The sequence below is a fragment of the Sus scrofa genome, chromosome 16 (assembly GCF_054392235.1).
Source record: "Sus scrofa isolate SSC_HxYL_T2T_F1_AM1 chromosome 16, Sscrofa_HxYL_maternal_Yorkshire_Landrace_v2.0, whole genome shotgun sequence".
Taxonomy (NCBI): domain Eukaryota; kingdom Metazoa; phylum Chordata; class Mammalia; order Artiodactyla; family Suidae; genus Sus; species Sus scrofa.
The window spans coordinates 38,687,872-38,713,766 of record NC_139398.1 but is presented as its reverse complement, the minus strand read 5'-3'; the positions used below and the strand labels follow the sequence as shown (position 1 = coordinate 38,713,766).

General features: G+C 35.2%; 1 protein-coding gene across 11 annotated transcripts in view; it reads right to left on the bottom strand.

Moving 5' to 3' along the window:
* Positions 1-25,895, bottom strand: part of FBXO4 (F-box protein 4) — a 416,918-nt gene that overhangs the window by 371,307 nt on the left and 19,716 nt on the right. For 7 of the 11 annotated variants that reach the window (XR_014831230.1, XR_014831233.1, XR_014831234.1 and 4 more), the window contains one exon: positions 3,513-3,643. The gene's annotated coding sequence lies outside the window, so the exon portion shown is untranslated. Of the gene's footprint in view, positions 1-2,519; positions 3,644-25,895 lie in introns of those variants that run through there. The other 4 variants (XR_014831232.1, XR_014831238.1, XR_002339734.2 and 1 more) reach the window with 1 other exon arrangement.

Here is a 25,895-nt window from a genome sequence, read left to right as displayed (position 1 = left end):
TTAGACACTCCTCTTAAATAAACCAAAAACCCTCAATGATTTCTCAAAAGCAGCACTATTGACATTTTTGACTTAATAACTTTTTGCTATGTAGGGCTGTCCTGTGCATCGTAGTATGTTTAGTAGTATCCTGGGCCTCTACCCACCAGATGCCAGTAGCATATACACCCCAGGCATGACAATCAAAGATGTCTACAGACATTGCCAAAATGTCCTCTGAGGTCAAAATACTCCCCATCTAAGATCCACTGATTTAGTGCTACAAATCATACTGAGAAACTATTTATTTCCTTCCTGAAACCCAGTTTCTGGCACAGAACCTGGAGCCTAAGCACCTACTTTAAAATATTTGCTGAAGAAAATAAATAAAATTCTATTGCTTTGGAAATTATTTTGTTTATAGATCTATACAGCATCTTCTTCCTCTCTCTTTTGGATTGGGATCTCCTCAAGGACAAAGAATCTTATACTCTTTGACTCATGCACTAAAATGGTCAGATCCTTGTTTTATGATTATATCAACCAATAAAATAATTCCTCAGTGATAAAAATGTACTAAAATTGACGAATAATAAACCAGTCTTTCAAGGGTGAGTGGGAGAAAGAAGAGGTACATTTTTTTCTTTTCTTTTTATAGCTGCACCTATGGCACAAAGAAATTCACAGGCTAGAGGTTGAATCAAAGCTGTAGCTGAGGTCTATGCCACAGCCACAGCAACACCAGATCCAAGCCACATCTGCAGCCTACATCACAGCTTGTGGCAACACCAGATCCTTAGTCCACTGAATGAGCCATGGATCGAAACTGCATCCTCATAGGAACATCAGGTCATTAACCCGCTGAACCACAAGAGGAACTCTGACGGGCATTTAAAAATATATATACACACATATATATATATATATATATGTGTATATATATATGTAAAATCAAGTAAATGGGAGCATAAAACCTATTCATAATGATAGCTATCTGTATACAAACTCTTCATAATTTTTTTTTTTTTTGGTATTTTCTAGAGCCGCACCCATGGCATATGGAGGTTCCCAGGCTAGGGGTCAGAGCTGTAGCTACTGGCCGACACCACAGCCACAGCAACATGGGATCTGAGCCGCATCTGCAACCAACACCACAGCTCATGGCAACGCAGGATCCTTAACCCACTGAGCGAGGCTAGGGATAGAACCCGCAACCTCATGGTTACTAGTCGGATTCATTAACCACTGAGCCACATCGGGAACTCCTTCATAATTTATTTTAATATATTTCTGCTTTAATGTACTAAAGAATAATATAACAGGGATAAAAATGATGAAACCAAAATTATAAAAAGCTAGAAGAACAGAGAAAGACACAATCTATTTTAAGATCCACACTAAAATGCACATAATCAAGAATGAAGACACTAGATGACTTCTGAGCCTATGGAGTGGTCTTTTGTATAATAATCAAGGCAATCATTACTTCCAGGAAGACTATCTAGCATATAAGATTCTAGTCATGCAGAGAATTATTAATAGGCAGAAAATGCTTATCTTTCATATCTTAATTTTTATCAGAAAATACACTCCATTACAGATTAATCAGTTTAAAAAACAACTAATCAGGGAGTTCCCGTTGTGGCTCAGTGGTTAATGAATCTGACTAGGAACCATGAGATTGCAGGTTTGATCTGTGGCCTTGCTCAGTGGGCCAAGGACCTGGCGTTGCCGTGAGCTGTGGTGTAGGCCACAGATATGGCTGGGATCCCGCACTGCAGTGGCTGTGGCTGTGGCGTAGGCCGGCGGCTACAGTTACGATTCGACCCCTAGCCTGGAAACTTTCATATGCCACAGGTGTGGCCCTAGAAAAGATAAAAAAAGAAGAAAAAAAACCTAATCCATTACATTGAGTAACTTTTTATCATCTAGTTTGTGTTTTTCAAAAATTATTATTACATGTGTGGTAATGGATGGTAACTGGAGTTATTGTGGTGATTATTTCAAAATGTATAATAATATTGAATCAGTATGTTGAGTCACCTGAAACTAATGTAATACTATATGCTAAGTATAACTTAATTAAAAATTATTATTACAAAAACCACACGTGCATTGTAGAAAATTAGAAAAGCATAATTAAATCAATCCTTCACCATCAGAGACCATTACTAATTATCTTAAAATCTATATTTCCAGATATTTACACATATACACATGGGCCTTTGTAGTTTATATCAATATAAAATCATATTGTAAATACTCTTCCTCAACCTACTTTCTTCAGTAAATAATCTCTACTTTCTCTTATAGTTCATTTTATCTCTTCTAAGACTATATTCAAAATTCCCCATTTGATCCAAAACTAATCATATACAGCTGTTTGTCCATTCAAATATCAAATGTAGGGTCAAACTTACATCCGGTTTTTATGTCCCTTAAGTTTCTTGTAATAGCTCATAATCTCTTTTTCATGATCATGACTTTTTAAAGAACTCAGGAAAATTATCTACTGCAGACTATCCACAGATTTTTTCAGGTTTCTTTGCTATGCTAACATTTAACATCAATCTATATCCTGTATTTCTAATAAATTGGGCATGATATTAGAGGCTTAATAAATCAAATTTAAATATTTTTCCTAGAGTAACTTATAGGCGATGATGTGCATTTCTTATGGCTTTATATCAAAAGGCACATAATATCTGATTAACAACCCTTGATGACACCATGATTAACCCATATCATATGTCATTTTGTTTTCTCCTCCACTGTACAGGTAACATTTCTCCCTTGTGATTAAAAAATAATATGTAAGTTTTTCTCTTAGCAATTAACCAACAGGTAGTCTCCTATAAACCATTTACTTAATGATCTTGACACCAATTAGTAATCCTTTCCTTAATATATTAATGTAATTTCAGGCTATGAAATTATTCTTTTTCTAATTCTACAGTCCCTTCTTTGTTTTATAACTGGTATTTTCTGTAAAACAGCAATATCCCTCAAAAATTGGAATATTTGGTTTCCCTCTTGGTGAGGATGTAAGCAAATGAATTACCACAGACACATGAAGGGAATATTCACACCTCACTTTTGGAAGACAGTTTGGCATTATCTAGCCAAGGTGAAGATACACACAATCTATGACCAAGCATTCCCACTTTAGGCATAGCATTTTCCCACTGTTGGTATTCTCCACTTAAAAACAGAAACTTATTTTTGTAAATTAGACATTTTTTTAAAATGCTTCTTAATATTTTAAATGAGGAAAATTATAATGTTTTTATGTCAACTCAAAACCTCAACAAATTTCCTAAAACATAACTAATTCACAGTAAAATGCTAAGATATAAAATGACTCAAGTTTTCATCAAATGATTAATACGGTTACTTCAAACAGTTTCTTTGCATGCAGCAACATGATATATTAGTCTGGATTCGCCAGAGAAGCAGAATTAATTACAGATACGTAAAAAATATCTAATTGATGTAATATATCATATATGACTTATTATAAGGAATTGGCTCACGTGATCATGGAGACTGAGAAGTTTCAAGATCAGCAGATGAGAGCCAGAAATCTGGTGAAGACCCAGGAAAACCAATGGTGCAGTTCCTGTCCAAGTCCAAGTCTGAAGGCATGAGAAAACCAATGTTCCAGCTAGAAGATACGCAAAGAGAGCAAACTCTCCTTTATTCAGTCTTTTGTTCTACTCAGGCCTTCAACAAAATGAGGGAGGCTCACCCACACTGGAGAGGGCAATCTGTTAAATTTAGCCTATCCACTCGAATGTTCATCTCATCCAGAAACTCCTTCACAGATACATCCAGAATAATATTTAAACCAACTATCTGAGCAATCCCTCCAGTCAGATTGACACATGAAATTAACCATCACATATGTCCTTTGTTGATTCTGGCTACAATTTTCAAAACATTAACACTTAACAATTCTACCTGGAATATAATCCAGACTTTCCCTCTTTAACACACATTGTTTTTCTTTAAAATGTAGTAGTGAATTTGGGAAACATAAACAGAAAAATTTTATGTAAATCAGCTGACAAGTGTATTGGAAAGACACCTATATTCTAAAGTTTGGATATCAAAATCCAAGAGGTATTTCAGCATGGAAATGTTAAAGTATGAGGGTGCTACCGTAAAAACATGTAAACATATGCACCAGCATACCTGTGGCATTGCTATTTATGGTAACTAAAACATGTAAACACCTGAATGTCCACTTACAGTAATATGAATGAGCTGTGAAATATTCATACAATAGACTAGTATATCAGTAAGAAAATGATAAAGCCAATTGCTGTAGTATGGATGACCTTGCAAACACAATAATGAACAAAAGAAAGATAAAATTCCAACAGTATGAGTTCACTAATATTAAATTCAAAGCAGGCAAAACCAGACCACTGTTTAGAGATGTATATATAGGTTATAAAAGCATAAAAGAAAAGAAAGGTATGATTATGACAAAGCCACAATAGTGGATACTTCCAGAGAGGAGGGATGAATTATAATTAGGGAAGAAGCCACAAACAAGGTGGGTATTCTTAGATACTGCCAAAATTCTATTTTTTGACTTGGATTATACCAGTGTTTGTTTTTGTAAGTATTCATTAGACAGTACAGACATATTTTATGAACTCCTCTGTAAGTATATATATTTCATAATAAGAAAAGAAAAAGACATAAACAGGGAAAGATAGATTAGCCATTATATAGGAGATATAATTGCAGTATGTTGCTGAAGGGCACTAACCTCTGCTTGCTGTATCTGACCATGTGTCAACACATGTATCATTGAACTATGGAAGACAAAAATAAGGACAACTAAAATAAGCCAGGAACAGAAGCACTTGGAAAGTAGCTTGCACTTAGAAAATGCTCAAAAACAACACATTTGGTGGATTGGAAATTGAAGAATGAAGAAAAAAACTACCATATAAATAAAAAGCTTAAAAAATGGTCTAGAAGCTAAAAACTGAACTTCATGTGGACATAATAGGTATTCATAAAATCAAAATGTAAAAATACTGTGAACATGGCATTGTGCAATAATCCTGAAATTTTCAAGACATGAGGATGCCAATGAAATCAAAAGAAGTCATTTTCAATAATTAAAAGAAACTGTATCTTACACAGAAAGCAGTAAATATGCAGAAAGTTATAATTATTATATTGCTTAAATTTTGGTATTGACAGAAAAAAAAAAGCAAATAATTAAGCACATAGCCAGACTATTCAGCCTCAAAATAAAATGTTCCATCATTTTATAACTATTTAAATTCTGTTAAAATAAAGGTTCTCAATATTTTGACCAGGCTCTGGCACATGAGGACATGTTCAGAAACATTCCCCTATGACTTCTGATTTCCCAAAGAGTGATGCCCTCCGCTGGGAGAGCTGTGTCACATCTGATCTCACTCTTCCAGGGCACTCAACTTTTGCAAAAATTTCCACTTTTGTTTTCATGAATGAAATGTACCTATTTTCCTCCTAAAACACTTCATTTGAAATTTTATAGTTAGTTGTAAACAAGGGAAAGACAGCTATAACATGATTTCAAGTAAACTAAGAGAAAAATCTATTTTTGCATTTACAAAGAAAATCATAAAATGGAGAAAATATATACCAGCAATTGTACTGCTTTATTCAGTATAAAGGAAAATAAAATCTAAAAAAAATTTTTTTGTCTCTTTGTCTTTATAGGGCCACACCTGTGGCATATGGAGGCTCCCAGGCTAGGGGTCTAACCTGAGCTGTTGCTGCTGGCCTACACCAGAGCCACAGGAATTGCCAGATCCCAGCCATGTCTGCGACCTACACAGCTCACAGCAACACTAGATCCTTAACCCACTGAGCAAGGCCAGGATCGAACCCACAACTTCATGGTTTCTAATTGGATTTGTTTTCACTGCGCCACGATGGGAACTCCTGAAATATTCTAAAGTAATTTTAAAAACAGGTATTCCAAGCTAGATATATGAACAGTGAAAATGGATTTTTAAATTACATGTTCCTAAATATTTGATTTAAATTACAATTCTATAATTCAGCAGCCATCATAAGCGAAAGTTTTCTCGTTTTAATAATGCTGTCATCACTCAAAACCTGTTTTGAACAGTTTGTATAAAATTGCCTTCAAAAATATTTAAAAGAAACAAAAGAAAAACAGTCTAATTATTTTATAATTAATTTTTACTGATAATATTACCAATTTTCATCATTAGCGTTACTTAGAAACTTAGTTTTGGATGTCATTCTTATTTTAGAGCAGATATAATTTTTGGAACTAAAGAGTTTTCACCACTGAGAGTATTTGAAAGAATATTATGAATGATTCTAATAAATTTTGAAAAAGGAATCTCAAAGCATATGTATGTTGGAAGAGGAAACAATTATTTATATGTGAACTATCAGGTGTCAGCTTCTGTCTAGAATGTACAAAGTTACAAGGGAATATCAGTCCTAATCTAACAATAATAACAAACCAGATAACCTATAAAATCATAGTTTATTAAAAATTCATCATAGAGCTAAGGATGGAGGGAAAATAATGAATTAAAACCCATTATGTTACAAACCTCTCTCAGGAGTGACACAACCCAAGAGTTTATTTCATCCTTGTTGAAGCAGTGGAAAAAGAGAAAGCTATCCGAGCAAGAAGAAAGATAAAAACAAAATTAGGGTAACCTAAGAATACTGTGGAACTCTGAAGAAATTTCTATTGACTAAGTGTGGGGCTGGCATGATGGTTTAGAATCCCTAGAACACAGAGCATGCCTACCTACCAACACTTCCTAGGCCTTCACGGAATAGTCACGAGAAATATTAGATCTAGAGTAGGAAAGCTGAAAGAAAGTTTCAAGCACTCAAGCTTTATTTACACCAGTGCAAGGCAGCAGACACCTAACTTAGGTGAAGAGGAGCAGAATACTAAGAGAGACTTGCTCCACCAAGAAACAGAGTGTAGGACCTCATGAACTCTGAGGGCAGGAAAGGAGGACTGAGATAAGCTCTATAGGTCCTCCAGGCTGTACAGTGAGTAAGAACAGCGATAATCCATGACTGCAAGAGGGGCAGGGAAGGTGAAAGAGATTATCCTGAGGTGTAAGGGTGTGGTGGGGGGAGGGGGAAGAGTGGTGTTTAAAGTCTGAAGGCAGCATAGGGAAACTGAACTGAACTCTTTAGCAAGATGAGGTCTTCAGTGGGTACAAAGCAATGATTGATTTTGGCCAAGGTAGAAGCAAAAGAACTGAGAGAGATCCCTCTGAGATGTAGACTAACAGGGCCTGAGTAAGACTGTGAGCAAAGCAGGAAATAAATCTTCGAGGTACTCAGGTCCCACATCTGGCTAAAAAGAAAATTCTGATCCCTTGCACTTTTGAAGACTGTGGTGAAATAAATGAAACTAAAGAAACAACTAAGCCCAGATCCAACTTACTCATGGACTAGATTAACTCATCTCCTCACATTACTGGCCTGACAGAAGAGATGTGCCCTTTTCTGGGCATAAATATTATTTGTTTCAGCTTCTATTGTTCAATAGCCAATCATCAATCAAAAGTATGAGTCATGAAAAAAGGAAGAAAAATAACTTATTCTCAAGAGAGGAAACAGTCAATTAACATCTGATCCAAGATCATCAAAGAGAAACTTTAAAATAACAATGATAAATATATTAAGGAATCTCATGGAAACGATGTATGACATGTATGAATATATGGGGAATTTGTTTTATATGTGAAAACTATAAAAAGGAGCCAGATGGTAATACTAAAAATGAAAAATAAAAGACAAAGAATACTTTCATGGGTTCATTAGCATTCTGAACACATCATATGAAAGAATCAGTGAATTTGAAGAAAATATAAATTATCCAAATTAATACACAAAGAGAAAAAAATTTAAAGAGGAAGGGGGTCAAAACATCCAGTAATTGTGAAACAAAATCAATTCATCTGTCATTTGTATAGTTGGAATTCCAGAACAAGAAAACAGAACAGAGCAGAAGAAATATTGAAAGAGATAATGACTGATAATTTTCTGAAACTGAAGAAAGACATCAACCCATAGACCTAAGAAGTTCTGTGAAACCCAGTAAGAGTAGATACAAATAAAATTATATTTAGGCATATCATGGTTGTATTGCTGAAAATAAAAGCATAAAGATAAAATCTTGGAGTTCCTGCAGAGGCTCAGTACAAACGAACCTGACTCATATCCATGAGGATGCAGGTTTGATCCCTGGCCTCGTTCAGTGGGTTAAGGATCTGGTGTTGCCACAAGTTGACGTGTAGGTCACAGACATGGCTCAGATCTGGGATTGCTGCAGCTGTGGCATAGGCCAATGGTTATAGCACTGACTCAACCCCTAGCCTGGGAACCTCCATATCCCATGGGTGTGACCCTAAAAAAATATATAAATAAAATCTTGAAATCAAAAGAAAGAAAGACATATTACATAAAATGAACAATGATGAGAGGATAGTTGACTCTTATCAGAAAAAAAAATGAAGACAATAAACAATGAAATGACATTTTTACTTAAAAGAAAAACTGTTAATCCAGAACATTTTTGTTTTTATTTTTATTTTTTTGCTTTACAGGGCCACACCCATGGCATATGGAAGGTCCCAGGCTAGAAGCCAAATTGCAGCTATTGCCACCAGCCTATGCTACAACCATAGTAACACAGGATCCGAGCCAAGTCTGTGACGTACACCACAGCTCACAGCAATGCCAGATACTTAACCCACTAAGCGAGGCCAAGGATCGAACCCACGTCTTCATGGATCCTAGCCAGGTTCATTACTGCTGAACCATGATGGGAACGCCCAATCTAGAATTTTATACCCAGTAAAAATATCCATTAAAAATGAAGTCAAGGAGTTCCCATGTGGGGCAGTGGTTAACGAATCCAACTAGGAACCATGAGGTTGCGGGTTCAATCCCTGGCTTTGCTCAGTGGGTTAAGGATCCAGCATTGCCATGAGCTGTGGTGTAGGTAGCAGGCACAGCTCGGATCCTGCTTTGCTGTGGCTCTGGTGGTGTAGGCCAGTGGCTACAGGTCCAATTCCACTCCTAGCCTGGGAACCTCCATATGCCACAGGAGCAGGTCAAAAAAAGGCAAAAAAAAAAAAAAAAAAGAAGTCAAAATAAAGGCATTTGGAAGCAGACAAAGACTGAAAGAAATCATTTCAATCTTAGTAGACCTGCACTATAAAATAATATTAAAGACTCAATAATGCCGTGATTTTTTTTCAGTCCTATTTCTGTGTTTTATTTGTATCATTGCAATTACTATGTCTTCAAGTTCAATAATCGTTTCTTCTCTAATGTCTAATCCATCATTAATCCTACTCAGTACGTTTTTCATTTCACACATTGCAGTTTTCATCCCTGGAAGTCCAATGTGAGTCTTTTTAACATTTACTGTTTTTATATAATATGTGCAATATTTACTCCAGCTTCCTAAGCCAAGGGAATATAGTTACAGTAATTGTTTGCTGTACTGATTTACTAATTATATCTTCTGTGTCCCATCTGGATTAGTTTTAGTTAATTAATGATTTTTCTCTTATGGATTGTATTATCTTGCTTCCTTGCATGCTGATGATTTTTAATTGGACATGATTAACTTTATCTTGATGAATGCCATATATTTTTTAATTCCTAAACATATTTTTTTTTTTTGTCTTTTTGCTATTTCTTTGGGCCGCTCCCACGGCATATGGATGCTCCCAGGCTAGGGGTCGAATCGGAGCTGTAGCCACCGGCCTATGCCAGAGCCACAGCAACGCAGGATCCGAGCCGCGTCTGCAACCTACACCACAGCTCACGGCAACGCCAGATCGTTAACCCACTGAGCAAGGGCAGGGACCGAACCCGCAACCTCATGGTTCCTAGTCGGATTCGTTAACCACTGCACCACGACGGGAACTCCCTAAACATATTCTTGAGCTTTATTCTGTGATGATGTTGAATTAGAAACAATTTGATGAATTCAGGTCTTTCTTACAAGAATTTTTAGAAGGAACCAGAGTAGCATTTAGCTTAGGGATGATTTTGCTACTGCTGAGGCAAAACACTTCTGAGTACTCTTCACAACATTCCATAAACTTTGGCTGGTGCCCTCTGTAAACCCTGAGTATTATTCCCTCTAATCCTCTTTCTTCATCAAGCAGTTTCCCCACCCTCATGCACTGATCAGTACTTGGCTGAAGACTCAGAGGACTCTGCAGATCTCCAGAGAGCTCTTTCCCTCTGTCTGAACAGCTCTTTCCTCAGTGATATTCTTCCCTATGAATTCTGGCTCCCCAAACTCCCAACTTCAGCTTTCAGTGTAGGGAGACCACCACACTTTTGCCTGGGCTCTCTCTCCCTTGTGGCCTAGAAAATCTGCAGGTGATAAACTACGTTAATTACAGGTCTCATCTCCTCTGTTCATATACTAAAGGGAATCACTACCCTTTAATGTCTAATATTTAATGTCTTTGAAAACTGTTGTTTCATGTATTGTATTCAGTTTTTTACTGTTTAGGCAGGAAAATTAAGTATGTTCCTCTGAATTTGCCCTCCATCTTTGTTAGAAACAAATCTTTATATCATGCTTTTTACAAATACTTTAGGCGTCCCCATTGTGGCTCAGCAGGTTTAGAACTCGATATAGAGTCTGTGAGGATGCATTTTGATCCCTGACATTGCTCAGTGGGTTAAGGATCCAACATTGCCTCAAGCTGCAGCATAGATCAAAGATGTGGCTCAGATCCAGCATTGCTGTGGCTGTGGTGCAGGAGAGCAGCTCCAATTCGACCCCTAGCCCAGGAACTTCTGTATGCCACAGGAACGGCCATAAAAAGGAAAAAAACCTATAAATAAATAAATATAAAAAATACTTTATATGTATGTTGTCTTCACATTATGACTGAAATGCTGATTTCTCTTTCAGACTCATTCAAGTAGGAATCCTTTAGGTCTTGAATGGTATTAAATTTAGAATATAATATAAATATAGGTGTGAGCTTTGAAGTGAACAAAGCTGTCCATAATCAGGGACATACACACACAAAAATGAAAAGACATATGAAGGGACATTGACCCATGAAATTTACCCTTATTTACCTACTTCCTCCTCCTTTTAAAATTCTTCTCTCACACTACTTACATTTAGGACCAGATGTCCCTGTAGTCCCTGTGACTACTTTCTGCTCTGAAGAGGAAGTAACATAAGAGGTCTAAAAGCCCTTTTAGATGCCAAAAAATTTGCAAATTTTGCAAGCTATTTTGTCTAGGTAATATGGCCTTGCCCATTTTCTCTAGAATTTCTCTGGAAGTGAAGAAACAAACCCATGCAACACTACACACACACACACACACACACACACACACACACACACACCACATTTATCAATGTTACACTAAATTAGTGTCTGTGTTTTAGATTTCAGCTGCAAATGTAATTTAAGTACATAATTAACAGATTAATCTCTGCTGTCTCTCTTTTGGATTTCCCTTGGATTTCACACAAACATATTTGTCACGATCAGTGATTATGAAGTGATTAAAATAAAAAGTAACATCCTGTCTTCCTAAGTACACAGAAAAAAGGCAACATGAGTAGTTTATAAATGCTTCCATTATTTTCAGTAGTGAGAATGGACAAACAGCTGGTGTTCAAATAACTAATCCTTTTACTGAAAATTCAGAATACAGAGATTGGCTAAATATGGATGATGCATCATGATTATAGGATTCAGTGATTTACACAGGGGTGCTGCTTTAAGGAAAGTAATTATACACCTCAAATGACTAAGCACCTTAATTTGACAAAGAGATCCCAGGTGAAGTTGGAGGGGGAAGGAAAAAGAGATGGGGAGGAAGAGAGAGAAGGAAAAGGATAATGAGGAAAGGAATAAAAAAGAAATAACATACAAACATGTGTAACATAGGATTCAGGTAGCTTGAACATGAATTTATCCTGCTTGAACCCTATCCTAGGTATATTAATTCACCTCATTTCTTTCCCCTTTCTCCTTGCTGTATGATTTCAATTGATGCAACTAACTATGTGATTCAATTATCTCAACTTGATTTGTGAGTCCTTCTACAACCTCTGGGAGAAACTGCCTAGTATAGTATGTGACGACTACCATTACATGAAGTTATTTCTTACCCCAAGGAAGATTTAGTTAAAATAAATTTAGTAAGATTTGAGTTTAATCCCATAATAAAGTCACTTTATTTCACTTGCCTCCCAATATTTCCAGAAAGAGAAATAGAATTACAGATGGCAAATTCAAATAATAAAAATGCACTGCGTTATACATGAAAACATCATCCTTCGTGTGCCAAATCTAAACAAAAGGTGAAAATCTCTCAACTATGGAGTTCCTATCACGGCTCAGTGGTAACGAACCCGACTAGTATCCATTGGGATGTGGGTTCAATCCCTGGCCTTGTTCAGTGGGTCAAGGGTCTGGTGTTGCCACAAGCTATGGTGTAAGTCGCAGGAACAGTTCAGATCTGGTGTTGTTATGGCTGTGGTGTAGGCCAGCGGCTGTAGCTCTGATTCAGCCCCTAGCCTGGGAACTTCCATATGCTGCAAAAATGGGGCCCTAAAAATGAATGAAAGAAAGAGAGAAAGAGTGAAAGAAGAAAGAGAAAAATTAAGAAGGAAGGAAGGAAAGAGAAAGTAAAAGAAAAAAGAAAACCTCTGAACTAGAAACCTAGCACTCCACAAGCAAGGCTCCTATATTCTCTAGACATTTCTTTCTGTACCCAAATCTTCAGATTTATTTCTTTGTTCTTTAATAAATACATGAGAGGGAGTCCCCACTCAGTGCAGCAGAAACTAACCTAACATCCATGAGGATGTGGGTTCCAACACTGGCCTTGCTCAGTGTTTGGGGATCTGGTGTTGCCATGAGCTATGGTGTAGGATGCAGGCATGGCTCAGATCTGGTGTTGTTGTGACTGTTGCAGTTGAGAGGTTTTAAACTTTTATTTAGCTTTGACACATGAAGGATGATGTTCCCATAGGCTGGCAGCTGTAGCTCCAATTCGACCCCTAGCCTGGGAATTTCCATATGCCTCAAGGTGAGTCTTGGAAAGCAAAATAAATAAATAAATAAATAAATAAAATCGCATTGGAAGTGGAGGTGGGGAAGTCACATAAGGAAAATGCACCGTTTAGCTTTATTCAATCCCAATTTCAGTTTTCAACAATAGCCACTCCAAAAGTTGGTAAGAAAATCCTAGGCTCACTCTTAGCGTCTCAGTTCTCACTGCACCATCCAATTTCCCCATATTCTACTATCATCTTTCTATTTGAAACCTCTGAGTATATTGTGCTCTGTGTTGAAATTTTCTAGCAACACTAGTATCTCTTTGCATAATTACATAAAAAGCATAATCCTTGATTTCCCTAGTGGCTCACTGGGTTAAGGAACCGCCATTGTCACTGTTGTGGCTCTGCTTACTGCTGTGGTGTGGGTTCAGTCCCTGGGCAGGGAACTTCTGCATGCCACGGGTGTGGCCAAAAACCGAGAGGAGCACAACCCTATGATGCCACGTAAATTAAGAACAAGCAAAGCACTACTCTTACTTCGTTAGCGTTCACTTTGCAGCAATAGATTCCTAATTAAGAGATTCTTAAGTATTCACATTCATTCAGGCTATTCCACTTTTTCTTTGCTACATTTAGTTAGAAACATTTAGACACATTAACTATTCTTCCAGTCAAAACAAATAGTTTCCCATTTTCAATTTTCCTTATTTTTAATATAAATCATTTCATTTGGATATAAAAGAAAGTAACTGTTCTGAGTGAAATTTTGAATTGCTACTGTTAGCCTCTTCCCATAGTAATAATGTCCTCAAATTAAGCTTGTAAATATAGTATAGGAAACTATGAACCTGAGAAGTTAGTATCTTTGATAATGAGAGTGATCAGATAGAGGGAGGGGTGATTTGAAGTTTTACTACCTGAGTAGTAGTTGAAGGGTCAATAGATGACTATTCCAAAGGAAAGAAGATTTTTAAGGGTTCTGAAACAGTTTTTGCTAGAACATAAGAGGAAAATTTGATTTATTCATGTCACCTAAATTAGATTCTCCATGTATATTCTGAATATCATACATATCAGAGAAAATAAATAAAACCACCAATAACCCATGTTTACAGCATAACTAAAACAGAATAATGCTTCAATTTACATGTAACTATGGAAATAAATATTCAGAAACCAGTAGAGACACCTCTGGAGTCCACTTTAGAGCAGCAAGTGGGCACTTGAGGAATGAAATACAGATATAATTACTTTCCAAAAGAGAGAGTCCCATCCTTAGGGCATAAATGCTGAGAATGAATCTGATACCAGGATGTTCAGAGTTCTGGCTTTGAGGAATTGAGAGGCAGAGCTTTGAAACTGCTGGCAATCAAGAGGTAAGAGTTATGGCCCTGCTCCAAAACAGTGGGAAAGACTTGGAAAGGGAATAACTTTGAAGAGAAAGAACCCATGTCAATTTGGGGGAAGAGGAAAGGAAATAAGCAGTAAAAATTAAACTTTCTACACAAAATTTAAGAAAATCAAAACATCAGAAGACTTCATTATCCTCTTTCCTCTGCCACTCAAGAATGTACATTAACTAAAGCACCTATACTTCACATGCCAAGAGAAGCCAGGACCCTTGAGCTAAGAAATCTAATGTCACAAAATTCATCCTTTTCTACATACAACTGTTATTGCTAGCCTAGAAAAATAAAAGATATTGCCAAAATTAACAGAAAATAGAAGACAGCGCTCATACTAGAAGTATTGTAATAAAAAACAAAAAGTGAAAAGAAAAACACTTCAGATGATCAAAGTTATCCCCCCCAAAAAAAACCACAAAGCAGAGAAAAACTGTAACAAAATATGCTAATTAAAATTAAATATCCTTGGGGTTCCTATCATGGCGCAGCAGAAACAAATCCAACTAGTATCCATGAGGATGCGTGTTCAAACCCTGGCCTTGCTCAGTGGGTTAAGGATCCGGCGTTGCCATGAGATGCGGTCATGGCTGTGGCTATGGTATAGGCCGGCACCTGTAGTTCCAATTCGACCCCTAGCCTGGAAACTTCCATATGCTGCAGGTGTGGCCCTAAAAAAAAAAAAAAAAAGGCAAAAAAACAAAAACACTAATTCAAAAAGATACACATGCACCCAATGTTCACAACAGCATTATTTACAATTGCCAAGATATGGAAGCAACAAAATATTGTACACATTTACAACTGAATACTACTCAGTCATAAAAAGCAACGTGTATGGACATGGAGGGTATTATGCTAAGTGAAATACAAATACTGTGCTAAGTGCTAAGTACTATGAAATACAAATACTATGTACAAATACAAATACTAGTGCTAAGTACTATGAAATACAAATACTATGAAATACAAATACTAAGTGCTAAGTGGTAAGTACTATGCAAAGTGAAATAAGTCTAAGTGAAATACAAATACTGTATGATATCACTTATATGTGGAACCTAAAAAATATAACAAACACAAAACAAATACAAAAAAGAAGCAGACTCACAGATATAGAGAACAAACTACTGGTTACCAGCAGGGAGAGAGAAGCGGCGGAGAGACAAAATAGAGATGGGAATTAAGAGGTACAAACTATTATGTATCAAATAGGCTACAAAGACATATTGAATAACATGAGCAAATACAGCCAATATTTTATAGTAACTACAAATGGAGTATAACCTTTAAAAACTGTGAAGCACTATACCTACAGCTGTAACATAATATTGTATACCAACTATATTTCAACAAATAGTTTCAAAGAAACATATTAGTATATAATACACAGTAAATATTATTTTGAAATATGTAATAATCATATCAGTCAATAAAAATTAACTTAACTGACCTATTAAATAAAAAACATTTTCAGATTGGTTCATATAGCAAAACTCAACTGTTAAACAAACCCACCTGTCAAGTAAACAGACCCACTTAGAACAAACTGACTCAGAAAAGCTGGATCAGGTAAACACACATAAATAAAAAAAATCCTGATATTCCATAAGGAAGACTTTAGGCTAAAAAAAAAATTAAGACAAAAATTTACTAGATAATGTTAAAAGATCCAATTCACAATAACAAAACAATGGCTATGAATACTCACCAAATAATTCAGTAACTTCATTAATAAAGCATAAATTACAAAAAATGCAAGTAGAAATAATCAAATACAATAATAACAGCTAACTTAAGACTTCACTCTTACTCAAAAACAGATTAAAAGAACAAAAAATATATATACAACCTAAACAATGTAATCAATAAAGTAGCTTTTACGGACATATCAAAAAGAACATACAGGAGTTCCCGTCGTGGCGCAGTGGTTAACGAATCCGACTAGGAACCATGAGGTTGCGGGTTCGGTCCCTGCCCTTGCTCAGTGGGTTAACGATCCGGCGTTGCCGTGAGCTGTGGTGTAGGTTGCAGACGCGGCTCGGATCCCGCGTTGCTGTGGCTCTGGCGTAGGCCGGTGGCTACAGCTCCGATTCGACCCCTAGCCTGGGAACCTCCATATGCCGCGGGAGCGGCCCAATAAATAGCAACAACAACAACAATAATGCTGCGGGAGCGGCCCAAGAAATAGCAACAACAACAAAAGACCAAAAAAAAAAAAAAAAAAAAAAAAAAAAAAGAACATATATTCTCCTCAAATGTACATGAAACACACAGTAAATCTGACCATCTATGAGGTCATCAAAAATCTCTGTAAGTTTCATAAAGTACAATTAACATTATACTCCCTGATTACAAAACAATAATTAGAAATTAATTAAAACATAAAACAAAAAGACTCTTCAATGAAAAATTTACAACTTTCTATCAAACAATTCTTTGGAAAAGAGGAAATAAAAATAAAAATTTCAAGAGCTCCTGTCATGGCTCAGCAGTTAGTGAACCTGACTAGCATCCATAGGATGCACATTCAATCTCTGGCCTCGGTCAAGTGGGCTAAGGATCCAGCGTTGCCATGAGCTGTGGTATAGGTCGCAGACACAGCTCAGATCTGGCATTGCTATGGCTCTTGTGTAGGCTGGCGGCTACAACTCCAGATTGACCCCTAGCCTGGGAACTTCCCTGTGCCACGGGTGTGACCCTCAAAAGACAAAAGACAAAAAAAAAAAAAAAAAAAATCATAAGGGGTTTATAAATATCTATTCAAATAAACTAGAAAACCTAGATGCAATAAATAATTTCTTAGGAAAAACTGGTTCCTATAGAAATAGATTAAATAGAGCAATTTCCATAGAATAGAGTTATGAAATAACTATGCTGTAATAAAGAAATCAGAACCAGATGTTTCCATAGAATAAATTCTACCAAAATTTCAAAAACCACATGATCCTAATATTATCTTAACTGATTTAGTGGATGGAAAAAAGAAGAAAAACTTTATAAGTATTTTTATGAAGTAAAACACTGATATATTAATCTGATAAACACATCATACTTTTTAAAATTCTTACGAATTCATTTATATTCTTATTAAAAATTTTTAAACAAATATTAGCAAAAGTTTTTTTTGTTTGTTTGTTTGTTTGTTTTTTTTTTTTGTCTTTTTGCCATTTTCTTGGGCCGCTCTCGCGGCATATGGAGGTTCCCAGGCTAGGGGTCGAATCGGAGCTGTAGCCACCAGCCTACGCCAGAGCCACAGCAACGCGGGATCGGAGCCGCGTCTGCAACCTACACCACAGCTCACGGCAACGCCGGATCGTTAACCCACTGAGCAAGGGCAGGGACCGAACCCGCAACCTCATGGTTCCTAGTCGGGTTCGTTAACCACTGCGCCACGACGGGAACTCCAGCAAAAGATTTTAACACTACATGAAAATAATACAATATGAGGCAAGAGAGATTTATCCCAGAAGTGTAAGGATGGTTCAGTATTAACCCAGAATATTTCATCCTATTAATAACTTAAGGAGAAATAGCATGATTATCACCATAGATGCTAAAAAGATCTTTGACAAAATTTGATACCCATCCATCATTTTTAAAAAGCACTTAATAGGAGTTCCCACTGTGGAGCAACAGAATTGACAGCATCGTGGGAGCACGGGGACACAGGTTGAATACCCAGCCCTTCACAGTGGGTTAAGGATCCGGTGTTGCTGCAGCTGCAGCTTAGGTCACAATTGTGGCTTGGATCTGATCCCTGGCCCAGGGACTCCATATGGTGTAAGGTGGCCAAAAAAAATTAAAAAGCACTTAATAAAACAGTATCTAATGCATATTTCCTTAACATGATTATTGAACATCACTCCTAAAACCGATGTGTTACATAGTCGGAAATCTCTGAATAAAGGTCTTTCCACCAGGATAAGGAAGAAGGAAAAGAAGGAGGTTCACTGTCTTGCAACTATTTAACATACTGGAGGTATTAGGAAAGCAAAATCACATAGAAAATTAAGCACTGTAAAATAAAAAGTAAAACTCCCTACTTGCAGATTATGACTTTATATCAGAAAAATTAAAAGAATCATTAACTACATCAAACAATAAAGTGGAAGGATATAAATTTAATACACAAAAATCAATTAACTTTCATGTATACACACAATAACTAGAATATATAAGGGAAGACTCCAATTAATAAAAAAACCAAGATAGAATTCTTAAAAATAAATAAGAAATGTGCAAAAAATATATATATAAGGAAAACCTGAAATACTTCTGTTTTGAATAAATGGAAGCATATCCATTGTCTTGGATAGAACAACTCAACATCCTAACTACAGAGTTTCTGTCCAAGTTACTAGATATATGTGTAGTATCTTCATGTGTGTGTATATATAACATTTCCAAGAAAAATACAAGCTTTTAAATAAATTTATATTATAGGTCATATTGAAATATAAATATTTAAGAATATATTGGAAAAGCTTTAAAAGAGGAATGATGGAAAACAAACTATCAGATATTCATACACGTTAATACACATGTAACACACATGTAACAGTGTGGCATTAGAGTATGAATTGAGAAATAAACCAAAGAAACAAAATAGAAAAACAAGGCTAGACTCGATTATATAAATAAATTTAGTGTCTAATAAGATGGTATACTTCAAAATACTGGGGGAATTATAGACATTTTAATAAATTACAGTTGACCCTTGAACAACACAGATTTGAACTGTACAGATCCACTTATATGCAGATTTTCTTTCAATAGTATATATGACAGTACTACATGGAAGTAGAATCACGTATACCAGAGGAATAGTATATTCAGAGCGCCAACTATAAGTAATACATGGAATTTAGACTCTACAGATGGTCAGCCCCTTATCCCTCATGTTGTTCAAGGGTCAACTATATGATGAAACAATCAGATATCCATTTGGAGAAAGACAAAGCTGGACTCACACTTTACAATATATGTGAATAAACTCCAGATGAATTCAAGATTTATGTGTAAATATGAGACAGTGCAAGTACATACAAGCATAAACACAAGTAAATTCCTTTATAACGTGGTGTTAATAAGGAATTTCTACCTCTGACTCAAAATATAGATACAACAAAAGAAAATGTTAATAAATTGGCTAGGCTATATATAATATAGCTTTGCACATCCAATAATATAGCTTTGCACATCCAAAATATAACACATAAAGTCATAAGACAAATAATAAACTGGGAAAAAATATTTCCGAGATACATTATAAAGACTACACATAACCTTTAAATTTTGAAGGGGAAAAAAAATTATATGGAAATTTGGGCTAAAGGCATGAATAGAAAGCTCAAAAAAAATGCAAATGGTTCTTGAATATGATAATGTTTATAATAATAACCTCAAAAAAAAATCAAGCCCAAGTAATACTGATCTATAAATTACAATGTATCAAACAATGTATTATCAGTTACTACTTTATATTTCATTTAGTAAATTACTAGTCTAGATTTCTGACTTAGTACTATATTATTTTTTTAAAAAAAGCAAACTCATGGATTTAGAGAACTAGTGGTTACCAAAGTCAAGAGGGAAGAAGGAAAGGTCATCATAGGGGATTAAAAGGTACATACTATTAGGAGTAAAATAAACTACAAGGATATATTATATGACACAGGGGATACATTGTACAAAATATAGCCAATATTTTACAATAACTATAAATGGAGTATAAATTTAAAAAATTGTTGAATCACTGTATTGTATACCTGTAACATACAATATTGTACAGAAACTATACTTGAAAAATAAAAAAAAAAATTTCAAGTAAACTTAAAGAAATTTTAAAGAACTAAAAAAGAGAAAAAAAGATTCCTTATAATTGGATCACCAAAGTGGAACTATATTTATTTTTGTGTATTGTTTTCCAGGCTTTTAATATGGACCTAAACATGTAGAAAACATATAAAATTGCAAAACTATATAAAAATATTAATACAGAATTATTTGATTTAAATTTTACATTTTTAGTATAAACAACATAACCATAGCACATGAACTGCCATTTTATTGCAAATACCTATCATCTTATATTGTGGTATTGGTGCATACATTCAATCATTATACCAGAATGTAATTACACATATTGATTTCTTTGGACTTTAAAGAGTTCTCATAAATAATGCAGAAAGAAGTAAGTTTATAAAATGTTATCTCTTTGAATTGTATCTTTGAGGAAAATTCTAAGTAGCAAAATTTTCAAATCAAACAAGAATTTAAACATTTTATGGCTTATAAAATTAGTTGCCAGGAGTTCCCGTCATAGAGTAGCAGAAACAAATCGACTAGGAACAATGAGGTTGCAGATTCTATCACTGGCCTTGCCCAGTAGGTTAAGGATCTGGCGTTGCTGTGAGCTGTGATCTAAGTCACAGACACAGCTCAGATCTGGCGGAACTGGCAGTTGCTGTGGCTGTGGCATAGGCCGGCAGCTGTAGCTCTGATTAGACCCCTAGCCTGGGAACCTCCATATGCTGCAGATGCAGCCCTAAAAAAAAAAAATTAGTTGCCAATTTTCTTTTCCAAAGAATAATTCTGGTATTATTATTGTCACTAAAAAAATTTTTGGACTTACTCCACCCTCATTATCATTGGGTATTAATTTTTAAAACTATTTTGGTAAAAGTAGAATGACATATTTCTGGAATAAATTAAATCTGAACATTAAAAAATAATATATTGTTTTCACATGAAAGAAAAAAGCAAACTTGCTACAGGACTGGCTACTGAAACTCAGCAATACATAGTAAAATCCTTCAAGAAGAGATGTAAATGTCTAGAAAGAGGTTTGAAATAAATCTTATTGCCATCTACTCCTATGTTCCCTTCCCCCTCTCCCTGAACTTTGGCAACCAATAATCTACTTTCTATAAACTTGCCTATTCTGAATATTTCATACATATGGGATCATATAACATGTGGTCCTTTGTGAGTGGCTTCTTTCACTTAAGGTGTTTTCAAAGTTCATGTTGTAACATGTCAATATTTCTTTTTTTCGCTGAGTAGTATTCCAGTATATGAGTACACAGCATTTTATATATCCATTCATTCACTTTTTGGTTATTATGAATAATGTTGCTATGAACATTTATATACAAGTTTCAGTATGCACATATGCTTTTATTTTTCCTAGATATGTAAAGACTGGAATTGCTGGGTCATATAACACTATGTTTAACATTTCAAAGAACTGCCAAACCTGAGTTCCCATTGTGGTGCAGCAGAAACAAACCTGGCTGGTATCCATGACGTTGCGAGTTCAATCCCTGGCCTTACTCAGTGGGTGGGTGATCCGGCTTTGCTGTGAGCTGCGGTGCAGATCACAGATATGGCTTGTATCCCGCATTCCAATAGCTGTGGCATAGGCTGGCAGTGTAGCTCCTATTCGACCCCTAGCCTAGGATATTCCATATGCCACAGGTATGGCCCTAAAAAGCAAAAAACAAAAACAAAAAAACTGCCAAACTATTTTCTAAAGCAATTGCAACATTTTACATTCAGACCAGCAATATACGCAGTTTTTTATTACTCCACATTCTCAATAACACTTGCTATTATCTGGTTTTTTGATTGTAGCCATCTGAGTAGGTGTGAAATAGTATTTCATTACGATTTTGATTTGCATTCCTTTGATGGCTAATTATGTTGAGTATCTCTTCATGTGCTTATTGGTCATTTGCATATCTTCTTTGGAGATGCTTTTTTTTTAGATCCTTTGTTCATTTTTCTTATTTGTCTTTTCACTAGTAATTTGTAATTTTTCTTTTTTTCTGTGGTTTTTTTTTTTTTTTTGGTCTTTTTAGGGCAGCACCTGTGGCATATGGGGGTTCTCAGGCTAGGGATCAAATGGGAGCTGTAGCCACCAGCCTATGCTACAGCCACAGCAACGCAGGATCTGAACAGCATCTGCAGTCTATACCACAGCTCATGGCAATGCCAGACCCCTAACCCACTGAGAGAGGCCAGGGATCAAACCTGTGCCCTCATGGATTCCAGTTGAGTTCATTAACCACTGAGCCACAACTGGAACTCCTCTTTATACATTTTTCAAGTATAACTCCCTTATCATACATACCATTTATAAAAATTTTCTCCCAAACTTTGGATTGTCTTTGACAATATTTTAAAATCATAACTTATTTGGTTTGAATTCCTCTAAAATTATTCCAAGTTTTTTCAAATATATAGATATACATGCATATCCTTAAATATATTCTGTGAAAGGGGGATTAAATAATAAGTAAAATAAGTATGAGAAATGCCCAACAGTAAATGATCTTCTTTAAGTGACACTTTATATCAGCATATTAGAGGTTCTAAAAAGTCCTGTGTAAACCTCTTAATTTTATTTAATCCACTAGGAACTAGTGTTAGGTTGAATCAATTATCAAGGAAACTACTCTACTTTAGGATACACTTGAGAAAATACTACTGAAAATCCAATCTGATCAAACTGTAAAAGCTGAAAGAGCTATTTTTGGGGTCACAAATCCTATCTTTATTTATGTAGCAATAGTACCACCTTCTGGAAATTTATGGATAGCACTGTTATATTTTTCAGAATTTAAAAATAGTCTTCTGTTACTCTGAAAACAAACGTAGTTACCAAAGGGGACAGGCTGAGGGGAGGAATGGATTGGGAGTTTGGGATTGGCATATGTACACTGTGGTACAGGAAATGATTGGCCAAAAGGGACCTGCTTATAGCACAGGGTACTCTACCCAATATTCTATAATGATACTCTATAATGGAGAAGAATCTGAAAAAGAATGGATTGTGTACATGCATAACTGAACACTTTGTTGTACAACAGAAATTATCACAGTATTGTAAATTAGCTATACTTTAATAAAACTTTTAAAAAGTTCTGCCATCAGTAAATGCAAAAAAAAAAAAGAGAATCTGTTAGAGCATCATTTGACAAATAAGCTAAGACTTTGAACCTTTACCATTCTCTTATATCAAAATTAGACAAAATAAATAAAAAATCTTGTCCTTATGCCACAATTGATATATAGTTCCTAGAACAAATACAAACTAAATAACCATAACAAATGTATTGATATGTAATTTCTTCTATTAAAAAGCTCAGAAAAATATGCTATATAGCACAAAGAACTCTACCCAATATTTTGTGATAATCTACATGGGAAAAGAATCTGAAAGAGAATGGATGTGTATACAGGTATAACTGAATCACTTTGTTGTACAGCAGAAATTATCATAACAGTATAAATCAACTCTAGTTCAATAAAACATTAAAAATGAAAAAGAAGTCAGACAATAAAATAATGGGACTGATCTTGGTAAGTCTACTCAATGAGAGACAAATTGTTTTTAACTGTCACTTGCATTTTCCTTAAATAAGGTACATAAAAGCAAAAATAAGAAGAAAATAGAAGATGACCTTCAGTGTACTCTGGTGTGCAATTATTAGTGCTATTCATGGCAAAGAGAAAAATTAAATATTCCTTTACCAAATTTCTATTTTAATTAAAATTTTTATATGTCTGTAAAAAATCAAGAACCTTATAGTCCCCCTGAATTAATCTTACAAGATCTACCTACTAATTGGTTTTTATCTGTCTTCTTAAGCAAATGAGGCTTTTTATGTAAGGCTTATCTTAGGAGACTAAAAATAAAAACTTATTTTGATATATATCAATACATTATTTATTGAACAAACCATTTTGGAACACTTTTTTTTACCAGTCACTGTCCAGTATTTTAAAATGTTAATTTAAGCACTTTAAAAACCCTATGAGGCAAGTATTATTATTTTAATACCTACATTATAAATGAGGGAAACTCAGGCACATAAAAGATAAGAATCTTTGTTTTTGTAATTTTATTCAAGTATAATTGATTTCCAATGTCGTGTTAAAGAAGAATCTTGCCCAAGATCACAAAGTAATAAAGTTAAGACTTGAATCAAGACCATGCTTTTAGGTCTTGGTTATACTCCCTTTAACAACTTCTCATACAGATGATAAGCAGCTGAGAATTTTTAAATATAGGAAATTTAATTTGATGAGATTGGTAACAAGAGTCAGACCTCATATATTATGCAAATTTGCTGAGGACTTATTCCAAAGATCATATATGAAAGTAAACACAACTCGATTCAAAAACAAAAAGCAAACCAAAAAACCCAGTAAAAAAGTCATCATACTATAGAGTAAAAATGAAATAATGATGAAAATCATGAGGAAAATGAGATTACCTGAGAACTTTTCACAATATATAATAATAATTAAATAAGTAAAGTTCAGATGGGTGTATACATAATGCTAGAAATGTTTTAATAAATGAACATTGTAATCTAGGAGATCATAGTTCAGAAGGTGTTCAAAAGATAGTATAAAAACCATTAAGAGGAGTTCCAGTTGTGACTCAGTGGAAACGAACTTGACTAGTATCCATGAGGATGAGGGTTCAATCCCTGGACCTGCTTAGTGGGTTAAGTATCTGGCATTGCCATGAGCTGTGGTGTAGGTCGAGCTGTGGTGTAGGCTGCAGATGCGGCTTGGATCCCACATTGCTGTGGCTGCGGTATAGGCCAGCTGCTATAGCTCCAATTGGACCCATAGCCTGGGAACTTCCATGTGCTGCAGGAGCGGCCCTAAACAGCGAAAAACAAACAAAAAAACACTAAGAATTTTATTTTCAAATATAATGTAGAAGGTCAAAAAGATCATTATTGAAACAAGAAAACACAGGATAAAATGAAAATATTTTACTTTAAGCCATTAAAGACTAGTAGATACAAAGTATTCTAAATAAACTAAATTCCAAAGAGAAACAGACTCTTTTAGTGATAAAAGCTACATTGCTTTTATGGGACCAACTATATATCCTGGGTATCTATGGATGGAATAACAGCCCTATCATAGGAAGAGAGATTTTCTTGAGATAAGAAAAACACCACTAAAGCTTTTAATGACAAAAAGGACTGGCACAACATACTGCAAAAGAGAGAACTCCAAATGTGAAAACAAGTTGTTGAACCCACCAATTCTCCCACACAGGCAGGAATTTTGGTAAGAGACAAAAAGGGCAGAAAAATGTCTCACAGTTTTGTTTCATGCTTAGGTTTCAGAGTCCTATTGGAATTACATCCAGCAATAAATGGAAACTGACTATACAGGCAACCCAACTCCCTTTCATATAATAATATCAATAATATTAGTTGGTGGAGCATAACATATTGGGATTGGTATAAAAGAAAATGAGAAATATGATGTGATTTGTAAAAGACATAGGTTAAATAAAGATATGGCCCAGCTCCAAGTCAACCTAGCTGACTGATGAAAAAAGGAAGGATGGATGAACTTACCTAAAAAAAAACAGAAAAAATAAA